The sequence below is a fragment of the Coregonus lavaretus genome (assembly GCF_964263955.1).
Source record: "Coregonus lavaretus genome assembly, chromosome: 11".
Lineage (NCBI taxonomy): Eukaryota > Metazoa > Chordata > Actinopteri > Salmoniformes > Salmonidae > Coregonus > Coregonus lavaretus.
Genome location: NC_139998.1, coordinates 24,779,442 through 24,806,850, shown reverse-complemented (window position 1 = coordinate 24,806,850; position 27,409 = coordinate 24,779,442). Strand labels below are relative to the sequence as shown.

The following is a 27,409-nucleotide window of genomic DNA, read 5'->3' as shown; positions in this document are numbered from 1 at the left end:
CAGAAATCGAAAACTGATTATTTTTGTTATAATCGAACCGAAACCGACCTCAAAAAGCACTAATCGCTCAGCACTAATAGTACCTTGTTTCTAGGACTTAACTGAAAGGAAAAACCAAAAACCTGCAGGACTAGGCCCTCCATTAAATAAATTTGACACACCTGATCTAGGCCATGTCAGAGATTAATAATCCAGACATACAGTGGGGGAAAAAAAGTATTTAGTCAGCCACCAATTGTGCAAGTTCTCCCACTTAAAAAGATGAGAGAGGCCTGTAATTTTCATCATAGGTACACGTGAACTATGGCAGACAAAATGAGGGAAAAAAAATCCAGAAAATCACATTGTAGGATTTTTTATGAATTTATTTGCAAATTATGGTGGAAAATAAGTATTTGGTCAATAACAAAAGTTTCTCAATACTTTGTTGTCATATACCCTTTGTTGGCAATGACACAGGTCAAACGTTTTCTGTAAGTCTTCACAAGGTTTTCACACACTGTTGCTGGTATTTTGGCCCATTCCTCCATGCAGATCTCCTCTAGAGCAGTGATGTTTTGGGGCTGTCGCTGGGCAACACAGACTTTCATCTCCCTCCAAAGATTTTCTATGGGGTTGAGATCTGGAGACTGGCTAGGCCACTCCAGGACCTTGAAATGCTTCTTACGAAGCCACTCCTTCGTTGCCCGGGCGGTGTGTTTGGGATCATTGTCATGCTGAAAGACCCAGCCACGTTTCATCTTCAATGCCCTTGCTGATGGAAGGAGGTTTTCACTCAAAATCTCACGATACATGGCCCCATTCATTCTTTCCTTTACATGGATCAGTCGTCCTGGTCCCTTTGCAGAAAAACAGCCCCAAAGCATGATGTTTCCACCCCCATGCTTCACAGTAGGTATGGTGTTCTTTGGATGCAACTCAGCATTCTTTGTCCTCCAAACACGACGAGTTGAGTTTTTACCAAAAAGTTCTATTTTGGTTTCATCTGACCATATGACATTCTCCCAATCCTCTTCTGGATCATCCAAATGCACTCTAGCAAACTTCAGACGGGCCTGGACATGTACTGGCTTAAGCAGGGGGACACGTCTGGCACTGCAGGATTTGAGTCCCTGGCGGCGTAGTGTGTTACTGATGGTAGGCTTTGTTACTTTGGTCCCAGCTCTCTGCAGGTCATTCACTCGTGTGGTTCTGTTATTTTTGCTCACCGTTCTTGTGATCATTTTGACCCCACGGGGTGAGACCTTGCGTGGAGCCCCAGATCGAGGGAGATTATCAGTGGTCTTGTATGTCTTCCATTTCCTAATAATTGCTCCCACAGTTGATTTCTTCAAACCAAGCTGCTTACCTATTGCAGATTCAGTCTTCCCAGCCTGGTGCAGGTCTAAAATTGTGTTTCTGGTGTCATTTGACAGCTCTTTGGACTTGGCCATAGTGGAGTTTGGAGTGTGACTGTTTGAGGTTGTGGACAGGTGTCTTTTATACTGATAACAAGTTCAAACAGGTGCCATTAATACAGGTAATGAGTGGAGGACAGAGGAGCCTCTTAAAGAAGAAGTTACAGGTCTGTGAGAGCCAGAAATATTGCTTGTTTGTAGGTGACCAAATACTTATTTTCCACCATAATTTGCAAATAAATTCATTAAAAATCCTACAATGTGATTTTCTGGAGAAAAAAAATCTCAATTTGTCTGTCATAGTTGACGGGTACCTATGATGAAAATTACAGGCCTCTCATCTTTTTAAGTGGGAGAACTTGCACAATTGGTGGCTGACTAAATACTTTTTTTCCCCACTGTACATAGGGAGATGATTTGTTTTTTGCAGCCCTGCCTGCTGACTCCAGTACCACTTGTTGTCTGTAGGGATCTGTGCTGTTCTGTGGTGTTTGTCTAGGTACTACTGAGGGAGGACACTACCACACACACACACACCACACCACACACACACACAGTGCAGTTCCCTGTGCCAGCCATACACCCTCTCTCTCTCTCTCTCTCTCTCTCCTCTCTGTCTGACTCTGTTTGGTAATTAGTGCCACAGCACGTTGGGTCTCTCTCCACCAGTCTTAATTAGCCCCTAAAGTACACACATACTCCCAACACACCACACTGCTACAGTACACAGACCGCAACAATAGTCACACACAAAGTCCAACCCCACCACTACAGTAAACACATACAGTCTGGGTCTGGGATGGGCACAGTGCTGTTTTTTTTTTTACTTAATTGATCCAGGATTCTAACACACTAAATTCACTGCATTCCCAAACATTTGAGAAGCTTCCAAATGCATATGTGGTGGACCTTGCATCGGCACCTACAATAAATTCCACACAGCTCCAAAAGTCAAGAATGGAGGAGCCAACCTCATGTAAGCACTTTCCAGTGGTGACAGATAATATAGTCTACATATAGTCTACACATCCCTGTCTGATGACCTACTCCACTAAATCCCTGCATGGCCGTGCCCTTTTGCTCAAGGAGAGGCACATGTACATGTGTAGGGTTATATATAGCCCATGGCCACCTCGAGCTGGGGGAAATTAACAGTTTGTTTTGAAACCCTAGAGCTTGGACCACGAGGATAATCTTACATGACAGTTTATTGAGGGCGCAGGCTGGGAGTCGCTGGACGAGGGGGAGAGAGAGGGGGTCAACCTGAAACAGTCAGAGACATTCAATTTACCTTACTGGTATGCACCCCACGAGTTAGGCCTATATTTTGGACCTAGGAGGTAGCACTGCCTTACCAACACATATGGTTTATATAAAGTGGGGTCTGAAATTATTGATACCGTCGATAAAGATGAGCAATAATTACTGTATAAAATAATTAAAATACTGAGCTATATTGTATGCTACCCAAAACATTGGGAAATTATATTATTTTATACGAATACAATTTCTCAGAGAAAGAGATTGTGTTTAACAAGTAATCTTTTTTTTTTTTTTTTTACGGTTGGTCAAAATTGACACCCCTAAAGAATCTTATAAATAAAGTAGTCAAAAGTGTAGTATTTGTTCCCATATTCCTAGCACGTCTTGTGACTCTGTACAGTCACATCAAGCTTGTGACTCTACAAACTTGTTGGATGCATTTGCAGTTAGTTTTAGATGTGTTTCAGATTATTTTGTTCCCAATAGAAATTAATGGTAAATAATGTATTGTGTCATTTGGGAGTCACTTTTTTTGTAAATAAGAATAGAATAATGTATGTTTCTGAACACTTGGATAATCCTGAATGAATCGTGAATAATGATGAGTGAGAAAGTTACAGAGGGTCAAAGATCATATCCCCAAGACATGCTAACCTATCCTGTTTTTGGTAATGGTGAGGTTAGGGAGAGAGGTTACTTGTTAAACAAAATCTCTTTCTCTGAGCAATAAGTTAAAGAATATAATTTCCCAATTTTTTTGAGCATACAATATAGCTCAGTATTTGAATTATTTATTTTATACCATCTTTATTGCTCATCTTCATCAAGGGTGTGAATAATTTCAGACCCCACTGTATATACTGTACGCGCGGGCAGAACATTCATTGTATTCAGCATTGATTTGATACTAGTAGGCTACTCTTTGCCACTCAATCCAGTTTCTGATGAGAGGTAGACTACCTTTAATCCTGAAAACAAAGGCTTGTCCTGCTGTCGGTTCCACCCATCCTATGTTGAGGATAAAGAACTTAAGAGTGGACCTTGTGCGTCTCCACATGCAGCCTCCTCTCTCAGCTAAAGCATTTAAATTGGTTAAAGGATCCATATTGGCAGAGCCAAAAGCCCACTGCAGGGATAATATATTTTTAATGGAGAGATGATGGTAAGGGGAACCTCTCTAGGGACAGATCACAATCGAACACAGAGACCACCATGGAGCCTAGACCAACCCCCCCTCACACACACACACACACACACACACACACACACACAAACACACACACACACTATGACTTCATCTCTGTAAACAGCATCTTCAGTGCTCCATCTCTAGAGGAGACTGAGCTGCAATGCTACAACACAATGTAACCAAGCCTTGACACAATTTAGCTTAAGAAAATCCATCCATTTACAAAGTGAGGAGGTAAATACCCAGGCCTTTCAGGGTTCTACACTAATTTTTTCCACTGGTGGCACTGGTGCTGTAAACTGTTTCAGTTGGTAGCACCAGCACATGATTCGGTTGCACCAATTTGTATTTATAAAAAATATATATAATGACCTGGCCTGTGTCCCATAATGTGTCTGCATTCCACACAGAGCCAGTGTTCTTACATTGCCCTTGTGTTCTTAAATTGATTTAGATATATTTACTGTAACAGCAAAGAAAAGAGACTGTTAAAATAAAGTGCAATATTTATTTATTGCAGATTTTAAAGTGCCATGTGTTTTTTTCTGTGAAATCGATACCACAGCAACAAACAAAAAAATGGGAAGGAGGACCGATTTCCCCCCAAAATTATGGTTTTTACTATCAAAATCACACCTTTTTTTTTATAGAAAAACAACAACATTTGATGTTAAGTCCACAACAATGCTTAAACCACATCAGGGCACATTTCCTTCTATGAACTGTAACTCAATAAAATATTTTATTGTTGCATTTATATTTTTGTTCAGTATAAATAGACAGACAAACACACTAATGAAGTCTGTCCATGTGGTGGCTAATCAGTCTCGCCATTTGAGATGTTGAAGAGTTATTGAGGGGTTACTGTATCATGTTTTAAAATGAGAAAGCGACCAAAAACCAGGTTTCGTTTGTAATGGAACGCTTTGTATAGAAACCAAGTTGAAGCCAATATTCGATGGTTTTACAGCAACAAGCGCAACAGACTAGCACAACACCATACAATTGAAATGGCGGGAAACAAACGAAAGCGTCTACCTCATAAAAATGGATAAGAAATGAAATCAAGGAATCATTATATTGGAGCAGTAGAACTTCTAAAATCGGCTACCATAGCTTCCATGACTTTTCAAGGACCAAAGAGCCTAGAGGAAATGTCTGATTTTCAAGGTATGCTATTCCATGATGGCTGAATTGCGCATTGCAAATATTCAACCAAGGCTTTGAACTTTTTAAATACCTGGTTTGCATACCCATTCTTGCCCTAGCATTTACTGGAAGATATCAGAACTTGGAACATCTTTCCTACCACTACCACTGTCGGTCTTTGCTCCACACAACAACCAGCTGTTTGAGAGCTACACGCTCTCTCTGCCCAACAGATTATCTATAGGCTATATGTGTGCAGTGCGTATGTGATAAATAATCGACATAACGAACGAACAGCTTTGGATTTTTTATCAATTATATAGCCTAGATTATTGAGCCCCGACAGGCAGGGGCATACCAGTGCAGTTGTTGCCTCTTCAGAATGCGGGTTTAATGTGAACCAAAAACTAATGTGACCAGGTACATTTTCACTGGCACCCTTGCATAGAGCTGGGCGATATGGCCTAAAAATCATATCTCGATTTTTTCAAACTTATCGGGGATTCACGATATATACTGTATATCTTGATTTTTTTTTCTTTTAAATTCTTCAGCAATAATCTAATGAATTCAGGGCTGGTGAAGTTATACCTAGGCTTAATATAAGCCTTCCACAACCATAAGACCCACTAATAATTTAATTATTTTAAATAGTTGAACCTGCTTTTTTTTGCAATAATCTCTGATCTGGCTTTCAAGTCTGTCTATGAAAATGCAATTTTTTGTTACAAATTGAACTAGAACCATGCATAATGCACATTCACTAATAATGACTAACTTCTTGTAGCAGGCATTAGGTTATAGAAAATTAACACAGGTCTCATCAACAATCTCTCAAGCTCACGTGCTAGTGATTAGCCAACTAATCTTTATATTTCAAGTTCAGCCAACTTGGATCTATTTACTAGCTAACATAATCGAACTTTACCTTTAGGGATGGATAATGGGAGCACTGAATGGTGAGTAACCCTATTACATTCATGGCTCATCCATTAGAAAACAATGTGAAGATAGAACCCTGCATCTCCTATGAATAGGAGGCCCCGTGTAGCTCAGTTGGTAGAGCATGGCGTTTGCGACGCCAGGGTTGTGGGTTCGATTCCCACGGGGGGCCAGTATGAAAAGTGTATGCACTCACTAACTGTAAGTTGCTTTGGATAAGAGCGTCTGCTAAATGACTAAAAATGTAAAAAATGTAAAAATAGGGTCACAGTTTTCAGTCAGTCAAATAATCAAGATACTTGGAAACAAGAAAGCAGGTGGGGAGGGGTTAATGAGTGGGAGTGCAGTGCCCGCTCTCTTCTCCCCAATAGAAACGCTGTGTGTAGAAGAGAATAGAAGTGAGGGCCCTAGCCTCAAAATAGACAGCCTCTTAACAAAATGTGACCTTTTTCCCACTGGGTCGTCCTTTCAGGTTGTTAACCAGGGATCAGCTCACACGCACACGATACAGGACCACCAGTGGACAGAGTCGAGCTCTATGACAATAGAAAGCAACTGGAAGACCAACCATTCAATCCATTAGTCAACACTCCCCAACACAAAGCCACATGGCCAAGCATTAGAGGTGCCTTGTCCCTCATGTAGCTTCGGCAACCCCTCATCAAGTGTAACAAACCACCTTAATACCCATTACGTGAATGGAACCCTTTCTAAATCTAACCTTGTCCAAATCAATGGTTTATCTAGCTTGAGTGTAAATGAGTAGAGACATTCCATTGGCATAATTACTTTTTGTATTAACCTGTTACTCATGGGGTATTGTTGACATAAGTCATGCTTCATGAATCATTCTTTATCCAGACCACTGATGTTCCATTTTGTCATACACTCATATTGTAGTGTAATGTAGCTAAGCACTGGCCTACTACTGTATTACTAAGCACTACTAGGCTACTGTATTACTAAGAAGCATCGACATCATAACAAACAAAAATATGAAGTTATCAAAACTGGCAATGTGTGAAACTGACCTGCAATGAATGGCATGTATGCATATACAGTGTGAAAATCAACTCAGCAAAAAAAGACCCTGTCTTTCAAAGATAATTCGTAAAAATTCAAATAACTTCACAGATCTTCAGTGTAAAGGGTTTAAACACTGTTTCCCATGCTTGTTCAATGAACCATAAAGAATTAATGAACATGCACCTGTGGAACGGTTGTTAAGACACTAACAGCTTACAGACGGTAGGCAATTAAGGTCACAGTTATGAAAACGTAGGACACTAAAGAGGCCTTTCTACTGACTCTGAAAAGAAAGAAGCCCAGGGTCCCTGCTCATCTGCATGAACGTGCCTTAGGCATGCTGCAAGGAGGCATGAGGACTGCAGATGTGGCCAGGGCAATAAATTGCAATGTCCGTACTGTGAGACGCCTAAGACAGCGCTACAGGGAGACAGGACGGACAGCTGATCGTCCTCGCAGTGGCAGACCACGTGTAACAACACCTGCACATGATCGGTACATCCGAACATCACACCTGCGAGACAGGTACAGGATGGCAACAACTGTCCGAGTTACACCAGGAACGCACAATCCCTCCATCAGTGCTCAGACTGTCTGAAATAGGCTGAGAGAGGCTGGACTGAGGTCTTGTAGGCCTGTTATAAGGCAGGTCCTCACCAGACATCACCGGCAACAACGTCGCCTATGGGCACAAACCCACTGTCGCTGGACCAGACAGGATTGGCAAAAAGTGCTCTTCACTGACGAGTCGCGGTTTTGTCTCACCAGGGGTGATGGTCGGATTCGCGTTTATCGTCGAAGGAATGAGCATTACACCGAGACCTGTACTCTGGAGCGGGATCGATTTGGAGGTGGAGGATCCGTCATGGTCAGGGGCGGTGTGTCACAGCATCATCGGACTGAGCTTGTTGTCATTGCAGGCAATCTCAACGCTGTGCGTTACAGGGAAGACATCCTCCTCCCTCATGTGGTACCCTTCCTGCAGGCTCATCCTGACATGACCCTCCAGCATGACAATGCCACCAGCCATACTGCTCGTTCTGTGTGTGATTTCCTGCAAGACAGGAATGTCAGTGTTCTGCCATGGCCAGTGAAGAGCCCGGATCTCAATCCCATTGAGCACGTCTGGGACCTTGGGACCTGTTTAATCGGAGGGTGAGGGCTAGGGCCATTCCCCCCAGAAATGTCTGGGAACTTGCAGGTGCCTTGCTTGGTGGAAGAGTGGGGTAACATATCACAGAAGGAACTGGCAAATCTGTTGCAGTCCATGAGGAGGAGATGCACTGCAGTACTTAATGCAGCTGGTGGACACACCAGATACTGTCTGTTACTTTTGATTTTGACCCCCCTTTGTTCAGGGACAAATTATTCAATTTCTGTTAGTCACATGTCTGTGGAACTTGTTGAGTTTGTCTCAGTTGTTGAATCTTGTTATGTTCATACAAATATTTACACGTTAAGTTTGCTGAAAATAAACGCAGTTGACAGTAAGAGGACGTTTCTTTTTTTGCTGAGTTTATATCATGCATAAAGGTCTCTACAGACATCACTCCATCGATCAACATACCTGCGTGGAGTCAGATCTTTTAGAGCAGTGCGAACTTTTGCCTTCCACACAGAGAGGAAGTCTGCCTTGTGTAGTGTATATCTACTAGGGGGCTTGGGGTGCCAGAGTAGTTTACCAAGCAAGAGGGTCCGAAGCACTCTGGCTGTAGCAAGTGACAACATTTGAACTTCCGGATCCGGTGTTATGTGCCTTTTGTTTACAAATACTAGCTAGTATGGTGTTCTACGCTTTTCGACACTACTTTTTAAGGATTTAACTAGTTACAGAAGCAAACATGTCTCTATACGAATTGGAAGACCTTGAATTGCTCTTACTACTCAGGAAGAGAAATAAAAACAAACAAGGGAGAAAATTGCTTTTTTGTCCACTGAACACTACAAGAAGGGACGAGCTTGCCCGTAGATAAGTGCTGCAGAAAGGCTGGCTGTGACCCTTCAGTTTTTGGCGAGTGGCAGCACACAAAGTATCGCAGTGAGTTATAAACTAGGAATCTCAACATTTTGTGCCATCGTCACGGAAGTGTGCCAGGATTTTGTTGCTTATCCCTCCATGGCAAAATGGGTTCCTCTTGGTGATGACTGTTTATATGTCATGTTGTGAGCGACACACTTGGATTCACTGTTTGGATTTGACTGTTTTTCTTATTCACACTTTACAAATCACAAAGCGTACTATAATGACAGTCACTTCATTCTCGTGTTGTTTTAGTTTGTCATATTCTTTTAAGGCTAGACCCACAAGACATTTATTTCATCTGCATGGCCATGTACAACCTGGTGTTATGTGTAGTGGACTTTCAACCTTTCAATGAGGTCTTCCCTGCTATGGTATATTTGTGAGAATGACTGTCGAGCTGTAGACAATAAGGACAGACCCCCAAGACATTAACCTAATCTACAAGTACAAAGCAGTACAAGTTTACTGAGTGACTGATTAAGAAAACAATATTGTTTTCTGTCACAAGTACAAATAACCAGACAAAAACTTTTTCAGACCTTTTGCTAGATATTTATTTTTTCCCAGGTGACGATCACAAGAGGAAACATCACAAGAGGAAGTCGTAGACGGCACTTGCCGGACATAATGTCAGTGTCCAAAGGATTCTCCACTGTCATCCTCTTCCGGCCACTGAAGCTTGGTCGGGGAGGAGTTTGATGTAGTGCCAGGGCAGAGAGCGAGGGTGCACCTGGGTGGAGCATTGGGCGTTAGTGAGAGGGGCCGGGGGACGTGATGAACTAGGCCGGGGAGATGATGAATCAATGGGCGATGAACCACCTGCAGATGGGCCCTCTGGGCTCAGTTCTGTCTCTGGGCTGTCCACAATGCAATCCCCCTCCCAACACCTACAAGCAGATGATGAATACTTTAGAATACATTGCAAGCAATCTTAAAACATCTCCTTGGGCTCCTTTGAGTTAAAATTCTCACTCAAAATAACTGATTTCATAAACATCTCAATCTAACTAGCGCACACACACAGTGTCTGTTTTCAGATGTTTGAACTAGCCCTGCTAATCATTATGATAACAAAACAGGCACAGGATATTTCAACTCACAATTTCTCCCATCCAGAAATGAGCTGATTTCACATGTTCTAACTAGGCCTGCTAAACATAAGATTAAAACACACTGTTCAAAAGTACTCAGCTGCATGACAAGAGTACATACCGTATCTGGCATATCGGCGTCTGTCTTACGATGATGTTTCACGTAAACACGAAGCCGCACTCCTCGTCTCCTTCACCTTTTTCTGATTGCAAACATACTAGTCCCGAATCGTACTACATTTTTCATTCATATCGGTAGCCGTGTTCCAATTTTGTGATATCTCCCTCCAGCTGTTATCTTTTACGTTCTTGTCCGAATACAATTGCATTGAAGGACTGTAGAGGTTATCAATTCGTCTCACCTCCTTTCACAGATGCTCCTCAAAACAGGACAGCCATATTTGCGCGTAGAAAATGTTGACTCCTGCAACTTTGAAAGTTTCTTCAAGTGCAGTTGCAAAAACCATCAAGTGCTTTGAGGAAACTGGCTCTCATGAAGACCGCCACAGGAAAGGAAGACCCAGAGTTACCTCTGCTGCAGAGGATAAGTTCATTAGAGTTACCAGCCTCAGAAATTGCAGCCCAAATAAATGCTTCACAGAGTTCAAGTAACAGACACATCTCAACATCAACTGTTCAGAGGAGACTGCGTGAATCAGGCCTTCATTGTCGAATTGCTGTAAAGAAACCACTGCTACAGGACACCAATAATTAGAAGAGAGTCCAAATTGGAGATTTTTGGTTCCAGCCACCGTGTCTTTGTGAAACGCAGAGTAGGTGAACGGATGATCTCTGCATGTGTGGTTCCCACCATGAAGCATGGAGGAGGAGGTGTGATGGTGCTTTGCTGGTGACATTGTCTGTGATTTATTTAGAATTCAAGGCACACTTAACCAGCATGGCTACCACAGCATTCTGCAGCGATACGCCATCCCATCTGGGTTGCGCTTAGTGGGACTATCATTAGTTTTTCAACAGGACAATGACCCAACACACCTCCAGGCTGTGTAAGGGCTATTTGACCAAGAAGGAGAGTGATGGAGTGCTGCATCAGATGACCTGGCCTCCACAATCCCCCAACCTCAACCCAATTGAGATGGTTTGGGATGACTTGGACCGCAGAGTGAAGGAAAAGCAGTCAACAAGTGCTCAGCATATGTAGAAACTCCTTTAAGACTATTGGAAAAGTATTCCAGGTGAAGCTGGTTGAGAGAATGCCAAGCGTGTGCAAAGCTGTCATCAAGGCAAAGGGTGGCTATTTGAAGAATCTCAAATATAAAATATATTTTGATTTGTTTAACACTTCTTTGGTTACTACATGATTCCATATGTGTTATTTCATAGTTCTGATGTCTTCACTATTATTGTACAATGTAGAAAATAGTAAAAATCAAGAAAAACCCTTGAATGAGTAGTTGTGTCCAAACTTTTGACTGTTACTGTATATATAAAATAAATGGCCCAATCATGATATCAGTGATCTTCAGGTTGGAAAATCGGCGCTCTAGAAAGAAGCCAGAGTTTCCGATTTGGAATTCTGTGTTGGATGCAGGCCCCCCAGTGTCCGGTCTGGTACGTGGAGTCATGAGCACTGCTGGTCGGCTACTGCGTAGCAACCTAGCAGTGCCAAAAGCCCTGGACTGCCCTAGAAAGCCTAAGTAAATTACGATCGCCCGAATGTACCCCCAAAAATGTTGGTGGACGTTTTCGGATCTAAAATGTGTTTATAATCAAGTTCGATACCCACTGTGAATTATTTTAAAGTTCGCTACAATTCGAGATATTTAATTAAATAGCGATCCATTCTGACTACTACATTTGTCGTCATACAGGTCCACGTGCTGACACAGCTGTTATTTGTCAATAACAGCTGGTGCACGATGTCTAATATTAAAGAAGTCTCAAGGTATTGCTCGCCTGAGGTAGAGTACCTCATGATAAGCTGTCGACCACACTATCTACCAAGAGAGTTCTCATCTATATTATTCGTAGCAGTCTATTTACCACCACAAATCGATGCTGGCACTAAGACCGCACTCAATGAGCTGTATAAGGCCATAAGAGATGATTGTCGACTACAGGGGAAAAAAAGAGGACTGAGCACGCCCCATTCTCATTGACGGGCTGTAGTGGAACAGGTTGTGAGCTTCAAGTTCGTTGGTGTCCACATCACCAACAAACTATCATGGTCCAAACACACCAAGACAGGAGACTGAAAAGATTTGGCATGGGTCCTCAGATCCTCAAAAGGTTCTACAGCTGCACCATTGAGAGCATCCTGACTGGTTGCATCACCGCCTGGTATGGCAACTGCTCGGCCTCCGACCGCAAGGCACTACAGAGGGTAGTGCGTAAGGCCCAGTACATCACTGGGGTCAAGCTTCCTGCCATCCAGGACCTCTATACCAGGCGGTGTCAGAGGAAGGCCCTAGACTCAAGCCACCCTAGTCATAGACTGTTCTCTCTGCTACCGCACGGCAAGCGGTACCAGAGCGCCAAGTCTAGGTCCAAAAGGCTTCTTAACAGCTTCTACCCCCAAGCCATAAGACTCCTGAACAGCTAATCATGGCTACCCGGACTATTTGCTTTTATGTTTCATAATTAACACTTTTTTAATTTTACATTTGTCTTTAAAAAACTGCATTGTTGGTTAAGGGCTTGTAAGTAAACATTTCACTGTAATGTCTATACCTGTTGTATTCGGTGCATGTGGCAAATAAAATGTGATGTGATTTGAGACCATGGGGCGGCGCACAATTGGCCCAGCGTCGTCCAGGGTAGGGGAGGGAATGGCCGGCAGGGGATGTAGCTCAGTTGGTAGACCGTGCTTCTACACCTGCATTACTAGCTGTTTGGGGTTTTAGGCTGGGTTTCTGTACAGCACTTCGAGATATTAGCTGATGTAAGAAGGGCTATATAAAATAAAATTGATTGATTGATTGATAGAGCATGGCGTTTGCAACGCCAGGGTTGTGGGTTTGATAAAATAATGTATGCGCTAACTGTAAGTCGCTCTGGATAAGAGCGTCTGCTAAATGACTAAAATGTAAATGTAAATGTAATTTGATTTGAAGCAAACAAGAAAATGCTCATCCAGAAGCGGCGCTCCTAGTGGCCGGGGACTTTAATGCAGGCAAACTTAAATCAGTTTTACCTAATTTCTACCAGCATGTCACATGTGCAACCAGAGGGAAAAAAACTCTAGACCACCTTTACTCCACACACAGAGCTCTTCCTCGCCCTCCATTTGGCAAATCTGACCATAATTCTATCCTCCTGATTCCAGCTTACAAGCAAAAACTAAAGCAGGGAGTACCAGTGACTCGCTCAATACGGAAGTGGTCAGATGACGCGGATGTTTCGCTACAGGACTGTTTTGCTAGCACAGACTGGAATATGTTCCGTGATTCATCCAATTGCATTGAGGAGTATACCACCTCAGTCACCGGCTTCATCAATAAGTGCATCCACGACGTCGTCCCCACATTGACCTTACGTACATATTCCAACCAGAAGCCATGGATTACAGGCAACATCCGCACCGAGCTAAAGGCTAGAGCTGCCGCTTTCAAGGAGCGGGACACTAATCCGGACGCTTATAAGAAATCCCGCTATGCCCTCAGACGAACCATCAAAGAGGCAAAGAGTCAATTCAGGACTAAGTTTGAATCCTACTACACCGGCTCTGACGCTCGTCGGATGTGGTAGGGCTTGCAAACTATTACAGAATACAAAGGGAAACCCAGCCGCGAGCTGCCCAGTGACGCGAGCCTACCAGACGAGCTAAATGCCTTTTATGCTCGCTTCGAGGCAAACAACACTGAAGCATGCATGAGAGCACAAGCTGTTCCGGACGACTGTGTGTTCACACCCTCCGTAGCCGATGTGAATAAGACCTTTAAACAGGTCAACATTCACAAGGCCGCAGGGCCAGACGAATTACCAGGGCGTGTACTCAGAGCATGCGCTGACCAACTGGCAAGTGTCTTCACTGACATTTTCAACCTCTCCCTGACCAAGTCTGTAATACCCATGTTTCAAGCAGACCACCATAGTCCCTGTGCCCAAGAATGCGAAGGTAACCTGCCTAAATGACTACCGCCCCGTAGCACTCACGTCGGTAGCCATGAAGTGCTTTGAAAGGCTGGTCTTGGCTCACAACACCATCATCCCGGAATCCCTAGACCCACTCCAATTCGTATACCGCCCCAACAGATCCACAGATGCTGCAATCTCAATCGCACCCCACACTGCCCTTTCCCACCTGGACAAAAGGAACACCTATGTGAGAATGCTGTTCATTGACTACAGCTCACTACAGCTGTGGTCCTCTGTAGCTCAATTGGTAGAGCATGGCGCTCGTAACGCCAGGGTAGTGGGTTCGATCCCCGGGACCACCCATACGTAAAAATGTATGCACACATGACTGTAAGTCGCTTTGGATAAAAGCGTCTGCTAAATGGCATATTATATTATTTATTATAGCTCAGCGTTCAACACCATAGCGCCCACAAAGCTCATCACTAAGCTAAGGACCCTGGGACTAAACACTTCCCTCTGCAACTGGATCCTGGACTTCCTGACGGGCCACCCCCAGGTGGTAAGGGTAGGCAACAACACATCTGCCACGCTGATCCTCAACACCGGGGCCCCTCAGGGGTGATTGCTTAGTCCCCTCCTGTACTTCCTGTTCACCCACGACTACGTGATGAGATGAGACAGCCTATAGGGAGGAGGCCAGGGACCTGGCAGTGTGGTGCCAGGACAACAACCTCTCCTCCAATGTGAGCAAGACAAAGGAAATTATCGTGGAATAGAGAAGGAAGGCCGAACAGGCCCCCATTAACATCGACTGAGCTGTAGTGGAGCGGGTCTAGAGTTTCAAGTTCCTTGGTGTCCACATCACCAACAAACTATCATGGTCCAAACACACCAAGACAGTCGTGAAGAAGGCACGACAACACCTTTTCCCCCTCAGGAGACTGAAAAGATTTGGCATGGGTCCCCAGATCCTCAAAAAGTTCTACAGCTGCACCATCGAGAGCATCCTGACCGGTTGCATCACTGCCTGGTATGGCAACTGCTTGGCATCCGACTATAAGGCGCTACAGAGGCGTACGGCCCAATACATCACTGGGGCCAAGCTTCCTGCCATCCAGGGCCTATATACTAGGCGGTGTCAGAGGAAGGCCCAAAAAACTGTCAAAGACTCCAGTCACCCAAGTCATAGACTGTTCTCTCTGCTACCGCACGGTAAGTGGTACCGAAGCGCCAAGTCTAGGTCCAAAAGGCTCCTTAACAGCTTTTACCCCCAAGACTGCTGAACAATTAATCAAATGGCCACCCGGGCTATTTATATTGACCACCCTCCCTCCCTCCCTTTGTTTTTACACTGCTGCTACTCACTGTTTATTATCTATGCATACTTATTTTACCCCAACCTACACATACAAACTAGCTCGACTAACTTGTACCCCCGCACATTGACTTGGTACTGGTACCCCCGTATATAGCCCCGTTATTGTAATGTAATTTTATTGTGTTACTTAAGTTTATTTTGTAAATATTTTCTTAACTTTATTTCTTAACTGCATTGTTGGTTAAAGACTTGTAAGTAAGCATTTCACCGTGTTGTATTCGGCGCATGTGACAAATATAATTTCATTTGACCAATCACAGGCCGGCAGGCTATGAGGAGGGTCCATTAAACTCTCAGGCAGGACGAAAACGACAACATTGACCATGATCCTTTGCTAGGTACAGCCACTTTCACCATGATCCTTAGCGATTTTTTGGGTGCCATTCAGCAATATGGCTTGCTCAAATTCAAATTCATGCCTGTCGGGAAATTTCCATAGGAATACGTGGATGACGTCAGCGCTATCTACTTGTTTTATGGTGCTTTCAAGACAGGTCAAATCATGAGATCAGTTATTTTCAGGTCGGAAAGTCGCGCTCTAGAAAGATGCCCGAGTTTCCAACTTGGAATTCCGAGATGGATGACTGTTCAAAATGATTTTCCGAGTTCCCAGTTGTCTTATATGCAATTTAGTGTCAGATTTCCCGGTTGTTTTGAACGCTGCATTAATGCCTATAGTATGATGAAAATTCAAAAATATTTTTCACAGCCGGAGGTAGTTTTTTCCCGAGTTCCCGGTTGTCTTGAACGCGGCATAACCTACTGTCTCTAGCCTAGAATTAAGTTATTCCTGGTCCATGACCAAGCACGTCGGAGTGGAATCGCGTCCTTATCAAACGCCTAGTAATGGAATGCAACTTCCGCAGTGCTCCAATTCGGTTTTCACTGTGACTGGGCGTCACCCGTGTCTGTGTGGTCTACAAACTACAGACGCTGGGCGGCTGTGGAGCGCTCATTGACTGGCCATAACATACCAAAAAAAATGGCAACAGCTTAACACATTAATTTCTTCACAATGACAATGAAAATGTGCCTTCCATGGTTTAGTTTACATATCAGCATTTAATTATCCTCCCCTGTCCGTGAAGTTTAGGCGGCGAGGCGGGATTTAGCCTACGAGCCTACTAACTAAATATAGCCTATATTTGATAAAATAGTGGTAAACACAAATTCTATACCAATATGTTGAATCAATGATCACGTAAATAGCAGTTTGTTTGGCAAAACGTTAGGCTACACTTCCCAATGTTGTGCTTGCCAACGAGATTCAGCCTGATGCAGGCGTGAATAATGTCGTTAAAACAAAAAATGTAAAGGTGCAGTGGTTGCCGTGTGAACGAGCTGTATACAGTTGTAGCACATTTTGGTCCCCTGGTCAATGCACAAACAACGTTGAGCGACACATTTCAAAAAGCATACATGTGTGTAACAGATTAAAAATGTGCACGGAATACTTACAATAATCAGAGCTCTACTCTAATTATCAAGAGGACGAGGTGGTCTACTGGAAACAATGTTTCAACTCAGTATCTTCTGGGCGTTCCAAGCATAGAAATCCAAATGGTGTTTCCTCAACGAATGTCTCAACAGTTTTCGACAACAGAAATGTATGTTGCTATTCCAGACATTGTTATTTTTAAGTTAAATTTCTCAAAGCATTCGTTCAGTGTTGTACCCGAGGTTAGCACACGGCGAACAATGTGCTTCGAATAGGGAGAGGAGACTGTTAGAGCCCACGCCCAGCCCCGTATGAACCGCCCCGGCGAGAACAGTTCAGTTGCCTGTTTTGACCATCGTTAGTTAGCACATAGGGCGGTTTCCGTATAACTGCAAAATATAAAGGGGCAGTGTGGGCATACATCATTACAACTACAAATTCCGTAGTAGCCTAGCTTAATGTGATTTATGCATTAAACATTTTCGAACCTTAGCCCAGGCATAGATAAAGTCAACCTAGGAGCTTTAGTATTTTATTTTTAATATTAATGTGTGGCTGAATGTGTAGACTAAAATGTGCGGTAACTTATCATCGTAGTGTTGTTATCGATCATGCAATAAATAAATACACTTTAGACTACATATCCCAAGGGGCAAAGCCCATTTTATTACCGTATCCAGGAAGTAATTTGCTGTTTTCAAGCAAACTTGTGCGTGTCTTTGCAAATGCCCTCTGAAGAATGTGCACTTCATACATTTACTAATGTAGCTAGCCATCTAAGGTAAGATAAAATACGACATTGGGTATTGGATAACTAAAATGAAGAGTTATTTGTGATTCCATTTAGACTTTTAAATTAATTTGTTATCTGCAGCCAATCAACACGTCAACAAACTTGTATAAGATTGAGATGTTAGCCAGCTTGTTTTCATACTGCTAACTGTCTAACCAAATAACCAGGTAACAACCAGATAAGCTACTTCTTCTGACAATATACCTCAGATAAAATGTATTGTTTAGGAATTGATGCAACAAGTACTTTAGATACATCAGTAGAAGTGGTGCTAGCTAGCAATACCAAATATTATATGCTTTATTTTAATTTTTTTTGTAACTTAGCTATATTTGTCAATGGTTTCCATTGCTGTTACAGTAACCACATCGCACTCATTTACACATACTAGCCATCTCACACACAGAAATATGTTGACGCTTTCACTAACATATTATTATTCACCTTTATTTGATTGCTTCCAGGTGTCTGTGAGTGATGAGTTGTTCTCAGGACTCTGTGCCTTTGGCGCGGCCGGGCACAGAGAAGGTACTGGTGACTGAGCTGACTGGGTCAAGTCAGATGAACTCAACCTCTGCTGCTTACGAGGACTCTGACATGCTGGTGGAACTCTACCTCTCTCCAGAAAAGCTGGTAAGGCTCTTATTGGTAATGGATGTGTGGCCCTTTATAGGCTATTTATGGATATGGAAGCATGCTTCTTCACTAAATGTAGTGCATTGAAACAATTCTGTAATTGTAGTTTGCACAAAATCTATACACTCCTATATTCGTATGCATTTAAAGGATGCTTGAAAGAACAAGAATGTGACTCCACAAATGAGCTATGACTCCTATGCGAGACTGTTCTTAAATCCATTAACATGCTCCATGACCTTGATTGCTGAGTGGACATATGGGGGGGATATTCATAAAAGTGTCACTAGCATCAGAGGTTGATGAATGGTACACTGGACACTCAGGGTGTAGGCCTAAGCATGGCATTAGAGAAAATAAATGACACACAGCCTCGGTCTGTGTAGAAGTCTTCATATTCAATACCCTGATAAACAATAAGGCTAACATCAATACGATAACGTTTTTTTTGTAATCTCTCCTTGCAGTGTATGTTTTTTAAATGGTTTTATCAAAATGATAAAACAAACACTCTTTGCCCTTTCCGTCAGCATCACTGTTGGAATTACTTGGTAGGCTAGTTTATAAATGAAGCTGTGGTGCGGTTCCCTGGTGGGAAACGCTATTAGCCTCTTCAGTGAAATTGATCTCTGGAAAGGAGGAGACAGCTGGGTGCAACTAGTGAGAGCTGGCCATTAAAGCTTTTGGGGAGGTTTTGATTTATCTCTGGTGTCTGTGCATCGTTCTGATTATTCTAAGCCAAAAGGCATGCGGCGCAAACACTCCCATCCATAATCATCTGTGGTGTTAAAGGCCCAGTGCAGCCAAAAGCTTCATTTTCTTGTGTTTATATATATATATTTGGCCATTCCATGGTCACATCACCATGCAGCAAATCAGTTAATAGAACAATAAGAAAGAGTTCCAAACCTCTCTGCCAATAACAGCTAGTTTTCCGTTTTCTCCTCCCCACTCAGACAGTCTTAGCAAAATTCTTGCTTGAGTAATAGCTCTTTGCTAAGAAGCTATTTTTGTTTATTTGACCATTTAACTTTAAAACAATCACAGTAAGGTACTTAATTCTTACCCAGAAATTATTTCTTTGATATTGAGATATAAACGGCTGCATTGGACCTTTAACCTAGAGCCTGACTGCCTCCTCCAGTAACAGACAGACAATAGACACAGTCACTTGGATTACATTTTACATTTTAGTCATTTAGCAGACGCTCTTATCCAGAGCGACTTACAGTTAGTGAGTGCATACATTTTCATAATGGCCCCCCGTGGGAATCGAACCCACAACCCTGGCGTTGCAAGCGCCATGCTCTACCAACTGAGCTACACAGGATCTCTTTTACTTTTTCACGAGTAGAATTTTGAATGTTTTCATTGCCTGTTTGATGCCAAAAGCAAGAATAATTACTGAAAACGCACATACATTCTTCTTTTAGATTTTTTAAAATATATTTTTTAAATGTAGGGGTAGATCAGCTTTAATATTGCAGATTGTGGCTTCCATCAATGTAATTGTCTGCATCATTTCCAATCCACCATACATATTTTTGATGTATATATATTTGATAAATATAAAGTACCAGACAAAAGTTTGGACACACCTACTCATTCAAGGGTTTTTCTTTATTTTTTTACTATTTTTTACATTGTAGAATAATAGTGAAGACATCAAAACTATGAAATGACACATATGGAATCATGTAGTAACCAAAAAAGTGTTAAAGAAATATATTTTATATTTAAGATTCTTCAAATAGCCACCCTTTGCCTTGATGACAGCTTTGCACACTTGGCATTCTCTCAACCAGCTTCATGAGGTAGTCACCTGGAATGCATTTCAATAAAACAGGTGTACCTTCTTAAAAGTTAATTTGTGAAATTTATTTCCTTCTTAATGCGTTTGAGCCAATCAGTTGTGTTGTGACAAGGTATACAGAAGATAGCCCTATTTGGTAAAAGACCAAGTCCATATTATGGCCTGAACAGCTCAAATAAGCAAAGAGAACCAACGACAGTCCATCTTTACGTTAAGACATGAAGGTCAGTCAATACGGAAAATGTCAAGAACTTTGAAAGTGTCTTCAAGTGCAGTCGCAAAAACCATCAAGCGCTATGATGAAACTGCCTCTCACGTGGACTGCCACAGGAATGGAAGACCCAGATTTACCTCTGCTGCAGAGGATAAGTTCATTAGAGTTACCAGCCTCAGAAATTGCAGACCAAATACATGCTTCAGAGTTCAAGTAACAGACACATCTCAACATCAACTGTTCAGAGGAGACTGTGTGAATCAGGCCTTCATGGTCGAATTGCTGCAAAGAAACCACTACTAAAGGACGCAAATAATAAGAAGAGACTTGCTTGGGCCAAGAAACACGAGCAATGGACATTAGACCGGTGGAAATGTGTCCTTTGGTCTGGAGTCCAAATTTGAGATTTTTAGTTCCAACCGCCGTGGCTTTGTGAGACGCAGTGTGGGTGAAATGATGACATCCGCATGTGTATTTCCCACCGTAAAGCATTGAGGAGGAGGTGTTAGGGTGTGGGGGTGCTTTGTTGGTGACACGTCCTGTGATTTTATTTAGAATTCAAGGCACACTTAACCAGCATGGCTACCACAGCATTCTGCAGCGATACGCCATCCCATCTGGTTTGGGTTTAGTGGGACTATCATTTGTTTTTCAACAGGACAATGACCCAACACACCACCAGGCTGTGTAAGGGCTATTTTATCAAGGAGAGTGATGGACTGCTGCATCAGATGACCAGGCCCCCGACCTCAACCCAATTGAGATGGTTTGGGATGAGTCAGACCGCAGAATGAAGGAAAAGCAGCCAACAAGTGCTCAGCATATGTGGGAACTCCTTCAATACTGTTGGAAAAGCATTCCAGGTGAAGCTGGTTGAGAGAATGCCAAGAGTGTGCAAAGCTGTCATCAAGGCAAAGGGTGGCTATTTGAAGAATCTCAAATATAAAATATATTTTGATTTGTTTAACACATTTTTGGTTACTACATGTTTCAATATGTATTATTTCATAGTTTTGATTTCTTCACTATTATTGTACAATGTAAAAATAAATAAAAACCCTTGAATGAGTAGGTGTGTCCAAACTTTTGACTGGTAGTATATATATACAGTGAGGGAAAAAAAGTATTTGATCCCCTGCTGATTTTGTACGTTTGCCCACTGACAAAGAAATGATCAGTCTAAAATTTTAATGGTAGGTTTATTTGAACAGTGAGAGACAGAATAAAAACAAAAAAATCCAGAAAAACGCATGTCAAAAATGTTAAACATTTATTTGCATTTTAATGAGGGAAATAAGTATTTGACCCCTCTACAAAACATGACTTAGTACTTGGTGGCAAAACCCTTGTTGGCAATCACAGAGGTCAGACGTTTCTTGTAGTTGGCCACCAGGTTTGCACACATCTCAGGAGGGATTTTGTCCCACTCCTCTTTGCAGATCTTCTCCAAGTCATTAAGGTTTCGAGGCTGACGTTTGGCAACTCGAACCTTCAGCTCCCTCCACAGATTTTCTATGGGATTAAGGTCTGGAGACTGGCTAGGCCACTCCAGGACCTTAATGTGCTTCTTCTTGAGCCACTCCTTTGTTGCCTTGGCCATGTGTTTTGGGTCATTGTCATGCTGGAATACCCATTTTCAATGCCCTGGCTGAGGGAAGGAGGTTCTCACCCAAGATTTGACGGTACATGGCCCCGTCCATCGTCCCTTTGATGCAGTGAAGTTGTCCTGTCCCCTTAGCAGAAAAACACCCCCAAAGCATAATGTTTCCACCTCCATGTTTGACGGTGGGGATGGTGTTCTTGGGGTCATAGGCAGCATTCCTCCTCCTCCAAACACGGCGAGTTGAGTTGATGCCAATGAGCTCTATTTTGGTCTCATCTGACCACAACACTTTCACCCAGTTCTCCTCTGAATCATTCAGATGTTCATTGGCAAACTTCAGACGGGCATGTATATGTGCTTTCTTGAGCAGGAGGACCTTGCGGGCACTGCAGGATTTCAGTCCTTCACGGCGTAGTGTGTTACCAATTGTTTTCTTGGTGACTATTGTCCCAGCTGCCTTGAGAACATTGACAAGATCCTCCTGTGTAGTTCTGGGCTGATTCCTCACCGTTCTCATGATCATTGCAACTCCACGAGGTGAGATCTTGCATGGAGCCCCAGGCCGAGGGAGATTGACATTCTTTTGTGTTTCTTCCATTTGCAAATAATCACACCAACTGTTGTCACCTTCTCACCAAGCTGCTTGGCGATGGTCTTGTAGCCCATTCCAGCCTTGTGTAGGTCTACAATCTTGTCCCTGACATCCTTGGAGAGCTCTTTGGTCTTGGCCATGGTGGAGAGTTTGGAATCTGATTGATTGATTGCTTCTGTGGACAGGTGTCTTTTATACAGGTAACAAGCTGAGATTAGGAGCACTCCCTTTAAGAGTGTGCTCCTAATCTCAGCTCGTTACCTGTATAAAAGACACCTGGGAGCCAGAAATCTTTCTGATTGAGAGAGGGTCAAATACTTATTTCCCTCATTTAAAATGCAAATCAATTTATAACATTTTTGACATGCGTTTTATGGATTTTTGTTGTTGTTATTCTGTCTCTCACTGTTCAAATAAACCTACCATTAAAAATTATAGACTGATCATTTCTTTGTCAGTTGGCAAACGTACAAAATCAGCAGGGGATCAAATACTTTTTTTCCCTCACTGTAGATATTATATTCCTTCTCTTTTAGCCAGGTAAATACTGATCGTCTTTCATTATCTGTTTAGCCATTACAATTATAACATGATAAAGAAGAATCTGGACCAATAGGAGTGACATTTTTGGAGAAAGTGGACCCCTGCCTATTGGCGGATCCATTTGTGGTTTTCAGGTGAGAAAGGAGTTGGGGGCAGTTGAATCAGTCAAAGTAACCTGTAGTGGACTTGTGATATTTGTTTGTGTTTCTTCTGACCAGAGGGAGCGGGCGCTCCGTGTTACGCAACTTGGGTCAAGATCTGTTTCTTGCTTTGCTCATAGGAACAGGGAACCATTGTAAGGGGTGATTTCTGGGGTAGCGTTAAGTGTGGAGGTGGAGCCATTGAAGTAAAATTCCTGGTGTTTGTGACGCCCGCCGTTTGGTGTGACGCCCGCCGTTTGGTGCGACGCAGACCCGGTGCGGAGCGTGGTAAAACAAGAGGAGTCATTGTCAGTCCTTTTGAGTTTTGAGTCTCTACCAGACAAAGTAATGTTAGGATATATCAGTTATCTTGTTAGAGCTTTTGTACAGATTCAGAATCCACTGCGTAGTTTCAGGTGCAACGTTTATGGTCATGTTTCAGCAGTGTGTAGGAGGGAGATGTGGGACATGTGCAGCAGGGCATGGGACAGAGGATTGTGTAGTTTCGGTGGATAAAGTTGTGTTTGTGTCAACTGTAGGGGTGCTCATGTTGCTGGGGATCTGAAGTGTCCGGTGCGAGAGAGGCAGGTTGAAGTGGCCAGAGTCAGAGTAGTGCAGAGGCTGTCGTATGCTGAGGCAGTGAAGAAAATGGAGGAGGATGGGTCAAGGGTGAGGGATCCTGAGAGGACCCCAGTGAGTAGTATATTTATGCCAGCACAGAGGGATAGGGCAACAAGTGAGTTATGCTTCAGTAAGGTTGCCTTCTTAGCGTTCATAGCAATGGCTATCAACTGTACCGCAGAAATGGAATGTAAATCACAGTGAATAGATGTTGTGGTGGCAGCTGCAGAGAAGTATTTGGGTATACGAAATTTGACTTCAGAAGAGTTACAGGGTGTGTTGAGGGGTGGTGTCCTGTCCTCCCAGACCGTCAAAGTAGTGGAATGGGTTAGTGGGTTTTTAATGAGTGTAGGTAGCAGCTGCAGAGAAGTACCTGGGTGTATGAGATTTGAATGCAGAAGAGTTAATGGGGTGATGATTTTTATTTTTATGAAATAGTGGTGTATATAGGTGTAGGGTTAGTTGGTGGTGCAAGTTTTTCCTTTTAGGAACAGGAATAATGAAGATAATTTAATGTAGGTCGGCCGTGACTGGCCTCACAATTTAGTATAGTAGGTGGCGGTGTATGCACCTTTTAAGATGGATGCGATCCGCCAACCCAATCCCAAAGAAGAAGAAGGTGTGGTTACGGAGTTAATTAAGCAATTAACATCCATAATGCTAGGGTCATGTATGAAAATGCTGGGCAGGCCATTATTTAGGCTACTATGGCTAGGCCCCCATAGGATAACAATGCCCCCATCCACAGGGCACGAGTGGTCACTGAATGGTTTGATGAGCATGAAAACGATGTAAACCATTTGCCATAGCCTTTTCAGTTACCAGATCTCAACCCAATTGAACACTTATGGGAGATTCTGAAGTGGCGCCTGAGACAGCGTTTTCCGCCACCATCAACAAAACACCAAATGATGGAATTTCTCATGGAAGAATGATGTTGCATCTCTCCAATAGAATTCCAGACACTTGTAGAATCTATGCCAAGGTGCATTGAAGCTCTTCTGGCTCATAGTGGCCCAACGCCCTATTAAAACACTTTATGTTGGCATTTCCTTTATTTTGGCAGTTACTTGTAAATACAGTGAGCTCCAAAAGTATTGGGACAGTGACACATTTAGTTGGAATCATTTGCTGTTTGTTTTGGTTGTGGTTCAGATTATTTTGTGTCCAATAGAAATGAATGGTAAATAATGTATTGTGTTATTTTGGAGTCACTTTTTTTGTAAATAAGAATATAATATGTTTCTAAACACTTCTATATTAAATGTGGATGCTACCATGATTACAGTGCTGAAGTACAGAGCCAAAACAACAAAAAAATTGTCACTGTCCCAATACTTTTGGAGCTCACTGTATTTTTGCATGCATTATTTGCAATTATAGGGGACTATGTACTGTATATTTTACTGTATATGAGGTTTATGTGTACAGTACTGTATGTGAATCCTTGTTTTAATCAAACATGAAGTGGGCATTATGCAATACCTACTGTAAGTGTGAAAATGTATAGTGTTGACAGACGAGTTCATATTATGTGTAATGACTCATAGTAGAGATACATTAAGACAATCACAATCTACACAGACATGGTTTCCTGTTAGACAGATAAAGGCCAGACAAAAAACATACCGTAGCTGTATGACGCACACAACCAGGGGCTGGAACCGGTTCAGGGAACAAAACAGAAAACCGGAAACAGAATCAGAACCGGGAACGAAAGTGATCAGTTCCAGAACAGAAACATTATTTTAAAAGCATGGGAACTGGTTAATAACGTTATTTTACATTTCGGGAATTTTTTCCAGTCCCAACAAAAATATGCAACAAAGCGCCTATGCAATGCCCCCACTCTCACTCAGAAACTTATTCCAGTGTCTGCCTGCCTGCCAGCTGAAAATCTTTGCCAGTGTATGTGTGTAGGCTACCTGCCCCTCCCCCTCCGAAGCATAGTTTACTGTAAGCTACTGACGTAACAAGCGTGATTCGGAAATTAGGGACAGAGATTTAATTAGAGTAAAATGGATTAACTTTTTCAATGCTAGTTAAGGATACTATAGTTATCACATTTCACATTGGATTTATTAACTACATAAAGCTAAGACGTGATTTTATTTTAATTCTGGTGCCACTATGCACACACAAGCTTGTTAGCTAGCTAGCTCTGGTCCAACAATAAGCCAACTCTCTAAAGTTCAAAGACATTTAAAGTTCCTTCATTGAAGCCACTCCTCCGTAGGTATAATTCTGTGAGCATCTCGCGCCCTACACTTGTCTGTCCAATGCATGTAAATAGCTTTCCCGCTCCATAGCAAGCTGCTCTATCCGCACTGATTGGTTATGTAATTTAATGTTGAGGTAAAAATTCAAAAGGAATGTCAATTTCAGAGGTTTAAAAAGGAACCGTTATTCTTTTTGGGGTTCGAACTGGTTCAGAACTTTATTTTGCTGGTCAGAACAGTGGAACGGAATGGAAAAAATAATGGTTCTGTTCAGAACGAAACGATTGGAAAATAATTCCGGTTCCAACCCCTGTACAAAACAGAACATGCCAAATTCACCATCAGGTTTGTACTGTACCATAGCTCTCTCACTGAGAACAACTTCCTCCAACTCTTCTCACTGCTTTAAAAGATAAGGACAGAAAGAACCGCACCATCATGCTCACCTACAGTGGGGAAAAAAGTATTTAGTCAGCCACCAATTGTGCAAGTTCTCCCACTTAAAAAGATGAGAGAGGCCTGTAATTTTCATCATAGGTACACGTCAACTATGACAGACAAAATGAGATTTTTTTTCTCCAAAAAATCACATTGTAGGATTTTTTATGAATTTATTTGCAAATTATGGTGGAAAATAAGTATTTGGTCAATAACAAAAGTTTCTCAATACTTTGTTATATACCCTTTGTTGGCAATGACACAGGTCAAACGTTTTCTGTAAGTCTTCACAAGGTTTTCACACACTGTTGCTGGTATTTTGGCCCATTCCTCCATGCATATCTCCTCTAGAGCAGTGATGTTTTGGGGCTGTCGCTGGGCAACACAGACTTTCAACTCCCTCCAAAGATTTTCTATGGGGTTGAGATCTGGAGACTGGCTAGGCCACTCCAGGACCTTGAAATGCTTCTTACGAAGCCACTCCTTCGTTGCCCGGGTGGTGTGTTTGGGATCATTGTCATGCTGAAAGACCCAGCCACGTTTCATCTTCAATGCCCTTGCTGATGGAAGGAGGTTTTCACTCAAAATCTCACGATACATGGCCCCATTCATTCTTTCCTTTACACGGATCAGTCGTCCTGGTCCCTTTGCAGAAAAACAGCCCCAAAGCATGATGTTTCCACCCCCATGCTTCACAGTAGGTATGGTGTTCTTTGGATGCAACTCAGCATTCTTTGTCCTCCAAACACGACGAGTTGAGTTTTTACCAAAAAGTTCTATTTTGGTTTCATCTGACCATATGACATTCTCCCAATCCTCTTCTGGATCATCCAAATGCACTCTAACAAACTTCAGACGGG

General features: G+C 42.6%; 1 protein-coding gene across 1 annotated transcript in view; it reads right to left on the bottom strand.

The window, feature by feature from the left end:
* Positions 1-17,267, bottom strand: part of LOC311137627 (GTPase HRas) — a 43,533-nt gene extending 26,266 nt beyond the window's left edge. The window contains exon 1 of the mRNA XM_084172133.1: positions 16,958-17,267. The gene's annotated coding sequence lies outside the window, so the exon portion shown is untranslated. The remainder of the gene's footprint in view (positions 1-16,957) is intronic.
* Positions 17,268-27,409: the final 10,142 nt, after the last annotated feature.